This window comes from Eupeodes corollae, chromosome 1, assembly GCF_945859685.1.
Source record: "Eupeodes corollae chromosome 1, idEupCoro1.1, whole genome shotgun sequence".
Taxonomy (NCBI): Eukaryota; Metazoa; Arthropoda; class Insecta; order Diptera; family Syrphidae; genus Eupeodes; species Eupeodes corollae.
In genome coordinates this window covers 233827027-233843809 of record NC_079147.1, presented here as the reverse complement: position 1 = coordinate 233843809, position 16783 = coordinate 233827027, and the positions used below count along the sequence as shown (strand labels likewise).

General features: G+C 32.6%; 1 protein-coding gene across 1 annotated transcript in view; it reads right to left on the bottom strand.

Annotated features, from left to right (window-relative positions):
- The window catches only part of LOC129943302 (protein NDNF), a 144705-nt gene extending 132106 nt beyond the window's left edge, over positions 1-12599 (bottom strand). Inside the window, exon 1 of the mRNA XM_056052634.1 lies at positions 12052-12599. The gene's annotated coding sequence lies outside the window, so the exon portion shown is untranslated. The remainder of the gene's footprint in view (positions 1-12051) is intronic.
- Between the last annotated feature and the right edge of the window lie 4184 nt (positions 12600-16783).

Sequence of the window (16783 nt, the reverse complement as noted above, 5' to 3'; positions counted from 1 at the left end):
ACAATCATAACCTCTTTTGACAATTATTTTCGGGGCCCTATTCTCAAAATATTATACTCTTAAGCTCATGGTTAAGGCATTCATTGGTATAAATTCAGCCGCTAGCTTATAACTTCTTGTGACGTAAATCATAATGCTAGACAATTTTGTGACACCTACAAGATTTTCATCCGCACATGAACAGATCATGATCAAGGTTGAGGTGTCAAATGCCTGAATGGAGAATTAAGCAGTTTTTGAGGGTTTCTCATTTTATAAATAGAAGCCACGTGAGTAGAACAAACTAACATATGTATTTCGTTATTGTATAGAATAGGAACATTTTTAGTTTTTTGCTGAATTTAAGGAAAACATGACTAAAGTTAGGTAAGTTTAGTATTAAAATACAACTTTTTAATTTAATTTTTTAAGTATGTTATTTATATTTTATTCAAGTCAATAAATTTTATTCATTGGTAAAAAAACATTTAAAGCCGAATGAGGTACCAAAATGTCATTTTCATTTAAGGAAAGTGTTGAAGTGTCAAATCTACATATACATGTTTATAGTAAGTATTATTTTTCAATACTACTTTTTTGGGATACGTCAATGGAATTTGAACAATTCGTTCTTCTAATATGTAACATATAAACATTGACTTATAAAACTAGGGTTTCAAGAGTTTGAAGGAATGACAAATTATGTCATGAGAATGAATATTAGCCCAAAACTTCTTAAAAACTTTCTATAGAGAATATGTGTGTTTTTTTTTGGCAAACAGAAGAAAGAAGAAGTAGTGTAAAACTCTGGATAGAATTTTGACGTTTGCTCCAGTCTCGAATTCAAATATTGGTACAATTTATAACAATGCTGTAACTCGAAGGAATATTCGTAGATAGTAGAGAATTAAAGAAGTTTGTTGTTTAGAAAGAGGTTACAGATATGGAGATTAAAATAGACACAAAGACAGTAGTAACGTAAAACCAAATTAAACATGCATTGAAGTTGTTTTAACCCTTATCAAAATAAAATGCTGGATCGCACGAACTTGCTCCTTTATGAAAAGAGTCTGTTTGAAAAAGTACCTATCTAAGATTTTAAAATATACCTTAAAAATAAAATATACCTTAAAAATAAAATATACCTTAAAAATAAGTTAAATAAATGCCGCTTCATTTGTCAAAAAAAACCCTCAATTTTCAGTTTTTTTGTTTAAAAATCTTTAGACCGGTTTTTCCATTTTTTCTTAAAAATATTTTTGTTATGCAGGTGTTTAGTGACTGAATAGAAATTTCGTTAGCATGTCTTCCTTTTTCAGCTCTCAAACGGAACTAGTTTTAACAAATAAGGTGTCAAAACAAAGAGAATTTTCCATAGACTATGCGAATTGTATTTTATTGAATATTAATTTATAATTTGTTGAAAAAACTTAACTTTTTAATATTATAAAAATATGAAATATGTACTCGGAAAATATTATGTTAAGTGAAATGGTTTGTGTATTTGAATGAACTTATCGAATACACTCCATTTTTTGTCGGTAAGGTAGTTTCATTATAAGACACAACTCATCCGAGGAAAACTCATCCCAGAAATAAAAATACTTGTAATCATACTTAACGAAAACAATTGTTTGTGTATTCTACTAGTTCGTTCAAAGCTTTTTCCTTTGGAAAACTTTATTTTAATTTCAAATTAGAAGAAACAGGATGGAAAATAAATTATCTGAAGATAAGAAAGAGGCAGAACATGTATGTTTAAATTGTAAAGCGATCGCCTATTGGTTCTGTAGTTAGGTAGGGGTTCTAAAACGGGTAAAGAATAGTTCATTTTGCGTGCTCAGCTTTATGCAGATAGATAGATACAGACACGTTTATAATGATAATGAGGGAATGTTATTGCTAGGTAGAAGGTACTTACTACAATCCAATCACATTCCTTCTTTCCTACAAATTTTCAGCGCAGACTTGGAGTTATTACGTTCGGTTTATTTTTTGTTAAAGTTAAAAACAAAAACAAGCATATGAACAGGTACAAGAAATCGCTATTGATGTGTTGTTTACAGTCAGGCTCTTGTGCGTTTTCGATTTTAAGTTATGAAGAGGTTGTCCGTAATACCTATATACAAAGGTATACGTTGGACAAAAAAAACGATAAAACGCGTAACCCGAACCTGCTCAAAACCTTAACTTCCAAAAAAGAAAATCTTTGAGGGAAATAGTCAGAAAAATGAGCAGATCTCTCAAGTTGATTGCAAGCAAAACAACCCCAAAAAAATAAGAAACTAAGACTTCCAATAACTTTCAGAATTGTTCGTAGGAGACTTGTTGAAGATAATTTGTTTAGAGGGATCGCAAGAATGGTAACCTTTCAAAGGAAAAAAATATAACAACGCGGTTTAAAGGCTTCCTTTGAAAGAACTAAATATGAAAAACATCCAGAAAACGATCACGAATAGTGGCGTAAATATTATATTTCGGAATTAATTTTCTTGGTATGGCGTTGGACCAATACATTTGATTGGGGGTAAAATGGATCAAAATATGTAGGTGGATATCATGAAAGATACGATGCTGCCTTATGCGGACGAGAACATAATTTCAAATGTGTTCTACAGGAGGACAATAACCCTTAGTACACATCCAAATCTACTCAAAAGTATTTTAAGAACAAAAAATCAGCGTTTTGGAGTGGCCATTTCAATAGCCTGTCTAAAATCCCACTGAACATTTTGGAGGAGATCTAAAATGTGCTGTTGGGAAACATTTAACAAAAAAATAAAGCCGAACTGTGGAGGAGGCAATTGAGTGGAAAAGTCGTCTCCCGAAAAACAAAAGTGTTGCTATATAAAACCCTTATCATCCCCGTCCTGTTTTACGGTTCAGAAGCATGGACTATGACAAAAGCGGATGAAATTGAGCTCCGGCATACAAAAATTCCAGGCTTACTATACTATGCAGATGGCATAGTTTTACTCGAAGAGACTGGTATGCAGCTTATAAACAGATTAGAAAGGTATTGTAGAAGTTGGAACTTATCTGTCAACTTGGCCAGATCGAAAATGATGATCCTAAGACTAGTTGAAGGCAGACACTCACGAATCGGGAAGTGAGAGAAGGCCTTTCAAGGAGAGGATATATAGAAATTGTAGAGGAGTAAAAATATCGGGGAGTATTGAATTCATCGAATTCTAACATGAGAACGCTTTTCGTTAGGTTTGGGGTAGTTGTTATACACAAGAAGAGTATTTTACATACATACTTCAAAACAAATAGTTGCAACTTCTATTCTGTTTTATGGGCACAAGTGTGGGGATTCCAACCCTACGAAACAGTTAAGAAGTTACTACGATTAGTTCACTCAACTATACGTTACATTTAGAGTCTGGTGTTCCCCCTATGTTTTTGGATACTCTTAAAGATTCATTTCAACTTAAAAGTGCAAGTTTAAGCAATGAATAAGCTAAGATTACCACAAATAGTACGTTTGCATTTAATATACTCTGTAGCACAGGTATGTGACTACAGCTAGTTTGCGAAAAGGAGTGAAGATTCAGGGCTATTAACAAAAGACTCCGGAAATTTGTTCCGAAAGCGTTACAGATATCAACAGTTTTATCTAACGAAAGGTTCTTGCAAGTGAAGTTAAAGCCATCTGATTTTTTCTTTGAGTTTACAAAATTCCAAAATTTTTTAGGATTCTCTTTCAAAGAGGTGCCCATATCAGTAACATAACAAGCATATAAAAAACAAGCATATAAAAAATTCGTAGTACCCGTGGCATGATGGCTAGTGCGTTGGACTGTCATGCAAGGGGTCTTGGGTTCAATCCCTGCCTGTGCCACCTTAATTTAAAAAATTAATTTTCGCGGGTACTGCCTCTTGCGAGGAATTGACAAATCCTTCAAGAGTAATTCTTGTCATGAAAAAGTGCTTTCTCAAACTAGCCGTTCGGATTCGGCATAAAATTGTAGGTCCCCTCCATTCCTGACAACATTACTCGCACACAGGAATGGTTGAGAGTTGTAAGTCACTAGGCCCTGGTTCACAACGGACTGTTGCGCCACTCCATTTGATTTGATTTGATATAAAAAATTAGAAAGAGACTTAAATTGGTTAAAGAGTTCAACATAAAAAGAGAAGTTGATTTTAGACAGAGTTTTGAGATACGTTTTTCATGCCTTATTTCTTTTGTTACGCAGTAAACGCAATTCTTTAGTGTACCAAGGATGGCTAAAGTTGGTATTTCTTGATTTCTTTATGGGTACATTTTTTTCAAAACAAAAGTTGAAACTCCTTCGTCAATGTTAGAAAATGCTAGTGTATCAGCAATTCTAGAAATGGTTAAATCTTCAGACAACTGCTGGAAATTGGCTCTTCTGAAACCAAAATTATATAAGCAATCAAAGGAATTACTGTGATCAGTAAGGTAATTACTTAAGTCAAAAAAAAAAATTTCCAAAGCGGGGTGATATTTGTCAATATTAGTACTTCCTGATCTAGATTCTAGAACAAGAGTACTAATAGCGTCCGAAGAAAAGATTAAATCGAGAATTCGATTTTTTGAGTTTTGAATACAGCTTGTTTGCTGTAAGTCAGTAAAAAGGACTTTATCGAGAAGAGATAGTTCCATTTGTGAAGAAGAAGGAGAGGCTTCAAGGCAGGATTCGTCTTCGGATGGAATCCAGTCAATGTGTGGTAAATTAAAATCACCTAGAAGTAAAATATTAGAGTCAGAGTTGGACAAATTTATAAGATAGTCTAATGCCAACGAGAGATCGTTATAAGCAGACTCCAAAGGAATGTAAACGTTTGAAATGAAAAAAGTATTAGTCTGTATCATTATCTTTACACATACCAGTTCAATTGATAATACAAATGGAAAAGATACAGAAGAAGAGAAATATGTATTTTTTACCGCTATGAGAACATCTCCACCTAAATCCTTTGCATTACCAACATGACGATCGTTTCTGTAAACTTCGAACCCTTGACTGAAAAGTTCTGTGTGGGAATAGTTTGAATTAAGCCACGTTTCTGCAAAACGAATACGTCGTGTGGAAATGATTGGCAGTTAAGAAAAATGTCAGTAGTCTTGCTTCGAAGTCCCCTTAGGTTTTGGTAGAAGAGCGCAAGCCTGTTGAGTTTTTTGACTTGGTTTTCAAAGAAACACCCTGTTTATGACTTTGAGTAAATTCTTTAACTAAAGTCTCTCAAAGTAAGTGGGATTCATTTATAATTTAAAAGAGGAAAAAAAGCTATTTGGTTTACTGATCTTAGTACACCTGATGGATAAGCTGGAAGCTATGCTCTTGGTAGATACTAAGTGTATATCTTCTGGCGTTGTAACTGGGTCCAAACGAGATATAAACATTATTTTTGGTTTCGAAACGGCTTTGATAGGGATGAAGTTGTTTATTACAGTTCTTGTAAGGGAGTCACTATTGGAAGCTAAATCTGAGACAACAATTTGAGGTATATGAGGAGTTCCGGTGGGATCTGTAGGTATTGGGGTGATGCTGACATTTGTTGAATTTCTAACAAGTTCAGAGTTTTCTCGGCTTCTTTTTTTAGACTTTTTCTTTTGTTTATCAGGTACACTTTTTGCGTTATTAACACCAGAACCTGATTGCGCCTTAATTTTAAACAACACCGTCCTGAGTTACCTATTTTATGTACTTTATGTAACCGTAATGAAAGAGAAGATGTGTTTCATTTTAAAGCTGTCTCTCCTGTTTTAAAAAAAAATCATTGGATTAAGAAGAAACCCCTTACAAATCTTAAACGGATCTCGTGGTTGGAAAGTGGTTTATAATTTCACCGTTCAAACATTTAAATATCGTAACTGAATTATAAACCAAGATTTTTTAACAAAAGGCCACACAAAATGCCAAGTCAATAAAACTAAATTAAAAACTATTCAAATCAGAAGGTTTCTTTTAGTTTATTTTTTTAATATTTCAATGAAGAAATCGTTTTCAATGACCAACTGATTTTTGATTTCATAATTTTGAACAAAATGCTTATATTTTTCTTCAATTTCCACCTGTCAGTTTTTCTTTTATTGATAAATTCAAACCTCAAACATTTGATTCCACTGTAGAAATGTGAGTAAAATATAAGCAACCTGTCACAAAAAGGCATAACTGCCTTTGAGTGACTTATTTTTTGTAGAAGGAATATCCTACTACAAAGTAGCCAGTTCATTATCCCCCCTTTAAATAATGTGAATCACCTACTTTGATATTCCAAACTTAAAAAAACGAGTATCCTTTCAAATACCTGCTTAACTCGCAATATTTTTGGACTTTAAAATTATAAGAGGTAGCTATAACCCCTTTAAACGGAATTTCTCACTTTTTGTACAATTTTTTTGTAAAAATTGGCAAATATGAAAATCCTACGATTATATTAAATTAATATAAAAAAAAATAAACATATTAATTTAAATACAGTTAAAAATAGTTGTTTTTTCTATGGGACACGCCCTTTTCCACCCCTTGCGGAAATTGAAACCGCTTGCGACTAAAATTTGAAATTTACGGAATACAGGGATTTTCTTGTTTATAGGACGCACTCACTTTAAGATTTTTGAACTTGAAAATTTGTTGCGTGCTCAGAACCCACAGGTGGGTAGCTGGTTAAGGGTTTACGGATTTAAAAAAAAAATAGTATTGTCGCACCTAAGGTACGTTCAAAATATTAAATATTTTACTTATTTGTAAAATAATGAATGTTTGTTATTAAATAAAACTTTAAGTACTTAGAATCAGCTTTGAGTGATACCTATATAACAAAATACTGGAACAGCGGAGAGGCTATTTAATTGTATTTTTGTTCAAATAAAAGAAACACTTTTTTAATCAGGAATATGATTAAAATGTTAAAAAAAAACGTTAATAATTTAAAATATTCTGAATTAAATTTAACACAATATTTAAGTTTAACTTTGAAAAATGTAAGGCTAAGCATTCTAGTAGCACCCGTGGTATAATGGTTAGTGCATTGGAGTACTATTCCAATGGGGTCCTATAAAACGGGGTTCGAATCAAAAGAATTGACAATTTCGTGATAAAACTCGTCCAAAGTCACATTGCAAGAGCTATTTCTTCGACCAACAATTTAATTTTCGGGGCATTCTATTCGAACGAAGAGTATTTTGAGAGTGCACGCTTGATCGGCTTCATTCCACCAGAGGCATTCCTCATTTTAGACAGATGCGGTCTGATACAGGATACATTCGCAGTTCCGCTAATCTGCCACGTCGGACGACGACCCGTAGATAAGCGACTCCTGTCATGGCACAAGGTTGAGCAGAGCTCCTTCGGTTCAGTAGGGCTGTGTCCGAACCGGACCGAACTGATAGCGTGAAGCAGGAGAACCAGTTTTGGTGGCTTCAATCGGTACTTGATAATAGGTAGTAGGGATGAGGTTTTAAGCCTTGGCCGGCTTACACACTCGTTTTATAGTTTTAGGGTTTAGTTTTAAGTAGAATAAGCATGGTGGCACAAACAAAAAATAAAATAAAATTAAATTAAAAATGGCAATAAAATATATTAAAAAAAATGTTAGATAGTTAGATTTGCCAGGCATAATAGGTAGTTTAAGTTAGTTTTAAGTTTTACTCAAGGACCTAATTTTAAGTACGTAGTTTTTAAGTAAAAATAAAAAAGGATATTGGTATTTGTTTTTTTGCAAATTTTCTAATAAATAAAATTGAATTAAAGTTAAATAAATCTTAGGGCCTAAAGACATTAGAATTAAGTATTATTGATAACTTCCCATAGGAACTTATTGTAATGGGTCCGATTTGTCAAATTGAAAATTTTGACATTTCTCGACGTTTCAAGGTCCCTAGAGTCGAAATAAAAGATTTTTTAGAAAGATGTCTGTGTGTGCTTGTGTACGCACGTTCGCGACGTTTTTTTTTCGTCGTCCATAGCTCAAGAAGCAGAAGAGATATCGATTTCAAATAAATTTTGTTATACAGACAATAAGGCAGAAAGATGCAGAAAGGGCTCTCAAGAAAATTGCGTGGGTGGTTTTTTTTCCATAGCAGTTTGAAAAAATGGTGAAAATTTTGGTTTACCCTAAATATCTTACGAACCAAAAACGCTAGATACTTGAATTAAATTTTATATAATATATTGTAACGTGATATCAAAGAAGTATATTTTTTGAAAAAAAATCCATTAAACGATTTTTTTTATAAATCAAAAAAACTGAACAAAAATTGTCGCCTCCAAAATTTTACGACTGAAATATGATTTCATCTCCAAAACAATTTTGTGCAACGAAAAATAATGTTTTTGACATCTGATAAAATGTTGAGAAATATCGAATTGACAGTTTTTTTTATAAAAAATAAAAGTCTGAAAAAAAATTACTCAAAGTTGGTAAAAATTGAATATTAATTCAAATATCTTTTCAAAAACTTGAAATTTAGTCTTAAAACTTATTTAATTGTTTTCAACATTCTGAAAAATGTTGAGAAAAATCGAATCAACAGTTTTTATACAAAAAAATAAAAACCTAAAAAAAAATGAATGAAAGTTAATAAAAATTGATTTTCGACTCAAATATCTTTTCAAAACTTTGAGATATTGGCTTTAATTTATTTTTATCTTTCAGAAAATATTGTTGTCAACATTCAGTAAAATTTTGAAAAAAAATCGAATTGACAGTTTTTAAACCAAAAATTAAAAACTTAACAAAATTTAACCAAAGTTGGTAAAAATTGATTTTCGACTTAAATACCTTTTCAAAAATTTGAAATATTGGCTTCTAACTAATTTTATTTTTTAAGAAATATTGTTTTCAACATTCGATCAAATTTAAAAAAAAAATCGAATTGACAGCTTTTTTACAAAAAATAAAACTCTAAAAAAAAACAATACTAAAACTTGGTAAAAATTTACTTTTGACTCAAATAACTTTTCAAAAATTAAAAATATTGGCTTCAAACTTATTTTATTTCACAGAAAATATTGTTTTCGATATTCAGTAATTTTTATATTAAAATCCAACAGTCCGTTTTTTCATAAAAAATAAAATCTACAAAAAATAGTACGCAAATTTGGTAAAAATTGATAGAAGTACATATAGATAAGCTTTTAAGCAAGACAAATCAACAGACGGGATGGGAAGTTATCAGTGTGGGTCGCATCCCAGCCTCTTTTTTATCGTGGGGTATCCGTATGGGACCAGTAAGTAAGTTGTAAGTTATGGATAATTAGGCTAGAATTATGAATTTTTGTCCAGGTTTAAGATAGTTTTAAGAAATAATGAATAAAAATTAATTGAAAAAAGTGCATTGGACAGGTCTTGGGTTCGATCCCTGTCTAGTGCCTACGTCATCTAAATTTTTTTTTTCACGGGTACTGCCTCTTGCGAGGAATTGACAAATTCTCCAAGAATATTTCTTGTCATCAAAGCGCTTTCTCAAATTAGCCGTTTGTATTCGGCATCAAACTGTAGGTTCTCAACATTACTAGCACACAGGATTGGTTGAGGGTTGTAAGCTTGTAAGCCACAAGGCCCTAGTTCTAAACGGACTGTTGCACCACCTAATTTCTTCAATTGATTGTTTTTGAATGATATGCATATAACTGTCTGTAAATGACTTATTTTTTTTGGAAGAAATATCGTAACCATTTTCATTCCCCCACATGAAAAATGTTATAGAATACTTTCATATTCAAAACTAACTAACTAACATTCTATTTAGAGCTTATAAGGGTGAGTGCTAATCCCCTTTGAATGTAAAAAGTAATTTAAGACCATTTTTCTTTAACCTGTCTTTATTTTCTTCAAAAAAAATTAGAAAATTTAAAAAGAAAATAATTATACATAAAGTTAAGCATAACAAAGACAATTCAAAATTGAATGGGTGATGCCCATAAACACCCATTAAAATGCGGTCTTTGAAACCACTTTCTACTGAAATTTGAAATTTACCGAATTAATGATATTAAAAAATGTGTTGTAAATCAACATAAACCCGAGTAAAATATAAAACAAAACCACTAATAATTCATGGGTCGTATCCACTTTTAGATATTTGAACTTAAAAATTCGTTGTGATCTCAGAAATACTGGTGTTTGATTTCGAAAATACTCATATTGTGTGAGAAAGTGAAAAACATTATTTTGAATAGTTTTTTTATCAAATAAGTCAGTTTTGTTATTGAAAAAATTAGGTACACTTTAAGTACTCAGAATCATCTTTACCTGATCCACTTTTAGCAAAATATTGGACGAACGAACAGTTTATTTTACATATTTTTTTATCGCTCAAATTGAAGAAGCGACTTTTGTTTTGCTTTTCATCAGGAATGGGATAAAAAAGTTTTGCAAAATATTTAATTTTAATTTTGAAAAATGTAATGTTAAGCATTTTAGTAGCCACCAATTTACAAGCTATTTGATAATTTAATCTTTGTGCTGACTTGCAGAATACTAATCTCCTTTTTTTTTTTAAAAAAACAATGCATCTAGAACTTCTTAACATTGATAGTTTGGGCAAAAAAAGGTACCTAGTATTTGTTTAAACTGTAATAAACTTTACTAAAAATAATAGATGCTAAAACAATGAATGAGTAACTTAATAAAACTGCTTTAATGTTTTAATAAATTTAAGAAGAGTTAGCATTCACTTAGCACAAATATTAAAGCAACAGGTAGGTTTTAGGTTATTTATGTTCATAGATTTTTTTGTTTTTATGATACTTTTTATCATTAATTACTTAAGTATACTTTATTTTAATTGTAAATGAACGGAAATTTAGTTATAATTATAAATATTAGAAGTTTAACACACTTCGTATTTGTAAAGAAGCTTTAGTATCGAAAAATCTCACCGAATTCATCTCATACTGTTTTATAGAAAAACATTTAAGGCTATGTTTTAAAATACTATATTTTGTGTCTTTTGATTATTTCAAATTGTTTTTAGAATATATATTTATCTACTTTAAAATTTCGTGTTTAAATGTTAACAATTCAATTGTTTATATTTTGTAAATCACATATTATCATTCTCTGTTGTAAACATACAAAATATTATATACCTATTATTTTTCTAAAATTCACATTCTATCAATATACTTATATGTATCATGAAAACCGTCCCATTTATTTTACCTAATTCAATTAAAATACAAAAAAAAGACATAAATCCAATCTTATGAAACCTTTTTTTTGTCACTTTAAGTCAACTAAGTGTCACTAATAATGCTATTGGTCTTATTCTACACAACTAAATACCTACACACCTTTTAATTTGACAGCAAATCAATAGAAAATCTATCAACTTTAATTCCGTCAAAAAACTATACCCAAATAAATTCACCTACAAAATAAACAGTTTCCAAATGAAATTACCTACAAAACACAGTAACAAAAACAAAAAAAAAAGAAACAAACTCAAGTGTCATAAACTGATTCCTAATCCTATATTGATTTGATTTTCCAAAGGTTTCAATGCAACACTGTTTCGTGAAACACAACACCGTTAAATCCATTCCTTCATATTGTTTTTTTTTTTTTTTCAAACCACCAAAATACCTACTTTGACTTTATACAGCTGTCTATTTAAATCGTATCGGAGTGCGCACCTTTATACATCCATGCGTAGCCACACGAACCCAACCTCGTTTAAATAGGCTCTATATTGTTTTTCTTTTCCCAACACCTCTTTTTTTTTGTTTTTATTTTTCTTCTGTGTTAAGGAAAACAACAACACTATCCACACAAAATAAAACCAACGGTTTAAAGACTTAAATCCCATTTGTATATCTATCTTTGAATCAACCCTTAACCACCCACTATACGTGACACACCTGTCACCATCGCCACCACCTCCAGCACTTACCCCCATCAAAACACCACATCACACATTTTACGAAACACAAGAACGCATGGAAATACCTCTCGAAGCGTAAAAGCTCAATTATCAATACAATCAATATGTGTAATAGAAACGCAGAACAAATATTGTCACACCATCCCTAACCGACAAAAGCTACCACCTTGCCCAACTCCCCAAAATCAACCCCTTGCAACAAAATTCACCTCACTCTGTTTCGAACACACGATAAACACGACGAAAACCCGGCACGAAACTTTTACGCACTCTCGGAATTTTGAATAAGGTGTAAGTAAGTATGGACGAATCAACTACTACACCGCTCTCGTTCTCACTGTTCTCACTGTGCGTCGCGTCCGTCCGTCAACGAGTCTATAATGACCAACAAATCACCTATAAATACAGGATTCGCAGAAAAAGATACAAATCAAAATAACACACTCTCTAAGCACCAAAGTTCACGAACAAGAACAACCCAACGACTGAATTGAACTACGAAATTACAATACTTCGACTTTGACTAAACGACTAAACGACTATAAGACTACGAGTACGAGTACAGGAGTACACGAGTACGACAATCGGTATTGAGTATTCGATATTCGGTAAGTACTACACTCTCTGATGTTCGATACGTAAATCGAAAATGTGAAGCTAAAAATATTGCTCGAAGCGAGTGAGGAAGAAATTCCCGAAAAAGCCGACCAGTTGCTGCGGCGACCACGTTGCATCTGCTCGAGGCTTCTTGACTTTTACTCGACGCGTAGAGAAGACCAGCAGCACCCGATCATCCAATAACAACAACAATAACAACAATCGCACAGCATAACAGCACCAAACATACAAAACTCCCTCCTTCCTGACATACCCTACGAAAATTCGACCAAACAGCACAAGCACATCACAGCACAGCACAGCAGAGCAGAGCCAGCACCCAACCGACCGACAACAACACAAGATTGAAAAATGATTTGGTGAGAAGCGTTCGTTCTTCCGTCGTCCGTCGTCCGTAGTCGCTCGCCGTCGTCGTAGTCGTTGTTGTCGTTTTCATTGTCGTTTTCGTTGTCGTCATCGCCATCGCCTTCGTCGTAGTATAAGCTCACACACGACCGCACCAGAATGTAGCACCAACAGAACATAGTACAGTGAAGGAAGACACAGACAGGGAGTGCAGGGATTAGGCAACAGAAGTCAGCAGAAGCCCCAAGCCAGCCCTATACCGGCTCCATACCTCCATACGCCATGCCGATGCCATACCATCAATTCGCCTCACAACACCACACCAAGAAACGAAACGAAACGGAAAAAAAGGCAGAGGAAAAACAATTCCCAAGTCGTCTACGACTCCGTCAATGGTAGGTATCTGCTGCCCGCCATCCCTCTAACCTACCCCTCCCTGTCCCCGTCCCTTCCGTTGCCGTTTCAATGTGGGGCTGCACATTGGGGAGATCCAAATCCAATCCAATTCAATCCAACCAACGACGCCAACAACTCACAACACCAACCTAAACCTTAGAACATTGCACGACACCGACCGACGTTATAGCCATATCGCCATCGCATCGCTGCGAAACGAATAAACGAAACGCAGACGTCGGCGACATAAGATTTTTTATCGGTTCTTTGGGAAAAGCAAAAGATAGATAAATAGATAGATGATTCTTTTCTTTGGGGTCGCGCATCGTGTGTCATCTCTGAGAGCTTTTCGAATCAGAAGACGTTCAACCAACAAGAACAACCCCCCAAGGGGTGGTTGTGGTCGCGTGTGCAACAAAATTAGATTGCAACATGTTGGGAAACATTACTTAAGCTATGGTTTTGGTGGAGCTCACACGACTATCTCAGAAGCGGAACAAGAAAGCGGGGAGGGGGACTCCACGTAGTTTTGTTGTTTGGCGGGCTTATAGCAAACGACAGCAATTAGTTGGTCTAATAAATTTATTGCTTATCCGTCATCGGCTTCACGATATATTTGGATGTCGCAGTAGCGACGGTAAGGTTGGTGGATGCATCATAAACACAAACACACAGGGATTTCCCGGAATTCCCGGTCAGCGAATTTCCTCATCATGCTATTGTCGGTCGGTGTGGGCTTGGGTGTGGGTGGGGGATATTCCGTCGTCTACCTGTCGTCCGGCGCAAGTTTTCGGTTACAACAATTCTCAGGAGAACTTATTCTATATGTAGGTACAGCAAATGGTGTTCCCTGGGTTAGTGGACTTAGCTGATTCGTTATTTCAGGCAAAAGTTTTGCGCGAGAAAAAAGCGAAAGTACATTGTCAACGAATTATTATTATTTTGTTTTTATTGTGCGATTCTTTTGTTATTAATTTTCAAGGGAATTATTCTTAAATTTTGTTGTTCAAGTTAACTGTCATAGGTTGAAAGAAGGAAATCTTATTGTTTGTATTTGAAGACAGTCCGGTGCAAATTATTTAGTAATGTTAATTTGTTAGATGAATTTAAATGACATTCTGGAGGTTTGTTTAGGAGCTTCTTTGTGGTGTTATTTCTTTTTGACTTTTAAAGTAGTGTATATCAGTTTTTGTTTAGTCCAAGCCATGAGGGAAGTGACATTTCACAAAAAGAAAGGAGTTTAAGTTTGGCCTAGTTGTTTCTTTTAAGACTGGACATCTGGTTTCCGCTCAAATTTTTGACGGAAAGTTTTACCTCTGTAAACAAAATTAAACAATCGGTCAATTTTCTAAGAAGCTTTAATAACGTTACAGTTTTATTGCAAACAAATTGGGACTAGTTTTAGGTCATAAGTTCTGCTTAAAATTTAATTGAGTTATAATTTATCGGATATTTATAAAAAATGGCGGGTGCAAGGAGAGCCATACAATTTATAGAGTTAAGTTGTACATAAACAATGAATTTATGCCTAAATCTTTGAAAAATCGCTTTGATTTTCTGACCATCTGAAAAATACCAACAATTGTGGAGTCCTATAAATTAACAGTATTTAAAAAATTCAAACAATAGAAAACAATTATTTCTATTAAACTATTTCTTAACAAAGCTTCATTTAAGTGTATTACAGTACATTAAAAGTTTGGGGCATTATGAATTTGGGCTATTTATAAAATTGATAAAATATCATACTTTAAAAATTTTGAGGGGCGATAGTGTACAATTTTTAAAAAATTATTTTGTTTCCTATTTGGACAGCGTATATATTCAAAAATATTCTCCTAAAATGTCAAGACCATATGTATTTTTACTTGTGACATATAGGAACTATGCATATGGCAAGTTTTGCATTAGTGCAAAATTTCGAAGTCGAGATTTTAATCAAACATGATATTACGATAGTAGAAAAGTCGAAATAAGTGGGTCCCCCAATGCCGTTCGTCTGTCCTATCTATCTGTCCACGCTCCAACAGCCTAAAACATTGGGTTGATTGAGTTCAAGCTTGTAAGTTAAGGTTTTGAGCAGATTCGCGTCAGGCGTTATTTTCATTTTTTTAAAGATCAAAAGTAACAGTGGCACCCATACAATTTTTTTATTCAAAATAAAAATTCGAATTTTCTTAAAAATAAACCGATATTCTTTTTTTAATTTTTCATAACATTTTTTTTTTTCAACTTGGCTTCTTTTAGTAAGAAAAACATATTTTTGTATTGCTCCGGAAACGTACCGCTCATAGAACCGTTTTTTTTTTTGTTTTTTTAATTTTCTCAGCAACTTATAAACATATTTCAATTATTTGTATTTTGAACAAGCTTTTATATTGCCATAACAATATTTGATTATCAAAAGCGAAATTGTTTTTCTTTCAATTTTTAAGAAAATATTGAATTTTTTTTTCAAAATTCTATAACTCATAAACGGTTCAACATTTAAATGTAGTATTTACAATCCCTAGACAACTGCATACCAACAATATTTTTAAAACAAAATTGAAAAATTGTGTATATACAAAATTAATTAAAAAGAGCGGATTCTTTCGGCAAAATTTTAATTAAATTTCTATCTTTTATCCAAATAAATGCATTTGGTACATATTTATGTATTTTTATAACTATAACTGTTGTAAATACCAACGATGGCTTCATTATCATCATAAACATGTCTTATCTATGTATCTGCATAAAGCTGAGCACGCCAATGAACTACTAGTTATCCGTTTTAGACACATACCTAACTACACAACCAATAGGCGATCGCTTTACAATTTAAATATAGAATGTTCTGCCTCTTTCTTATTCTCAGATAATTTATTTTCCATCCTGGTTCTTCGTATATGAAGTTAAAATAAAGCTATCCGTAGGAAAAAGCTTTTAACGAATTAGTTGAATACACAAACAATTGTTTTTGATTTCATTTCCGGGATGAGTTCTCCTAGGATGAGTTGTGTCTTGGGATGAAACTAGCTTACCGACAAAAAATGGTGTGTATTCGATAAGTTGATTCAAATACACAAACCATTTTCCTTAACATAATATTTTCTGAGAATTTCATATTTATGTTATAATAAAAAGTTGAGTTTTTTTCAACAAATTATAAATTAATATTCAATTAAATACAATTTGAATAGTCTATGGAAAATTCTCTGTGTTTTGACACCTTATTTGTTAAAAATAGTTTCGTATGAGAACCAAAAAAGGGAGACAAGCTAACGAAAAAATATAAGATGATGTGTCGTCCAGACCAGATTTCTATTAAATCATTAAACAACTGAATAACAAAAATGTGTTTAAAAGAAATGGAAAATTTGTATATATAAAAAAATTAATTTAAATAAAACCAGTCTAACGATTTTCAAACAAAAAAAATGAAAAATTTAGGCTTTTTTGACAAATCAAATGTCATTTATATCTTTAAAGACAAACTTTTTTAAATCTTATATAGGTCCTTTTTTATACAGACTGTAAACTGTAAGGAAATTCTAGTATTATGGAATTTGAATTTCATTTGTCAAAAATTTGAGATGT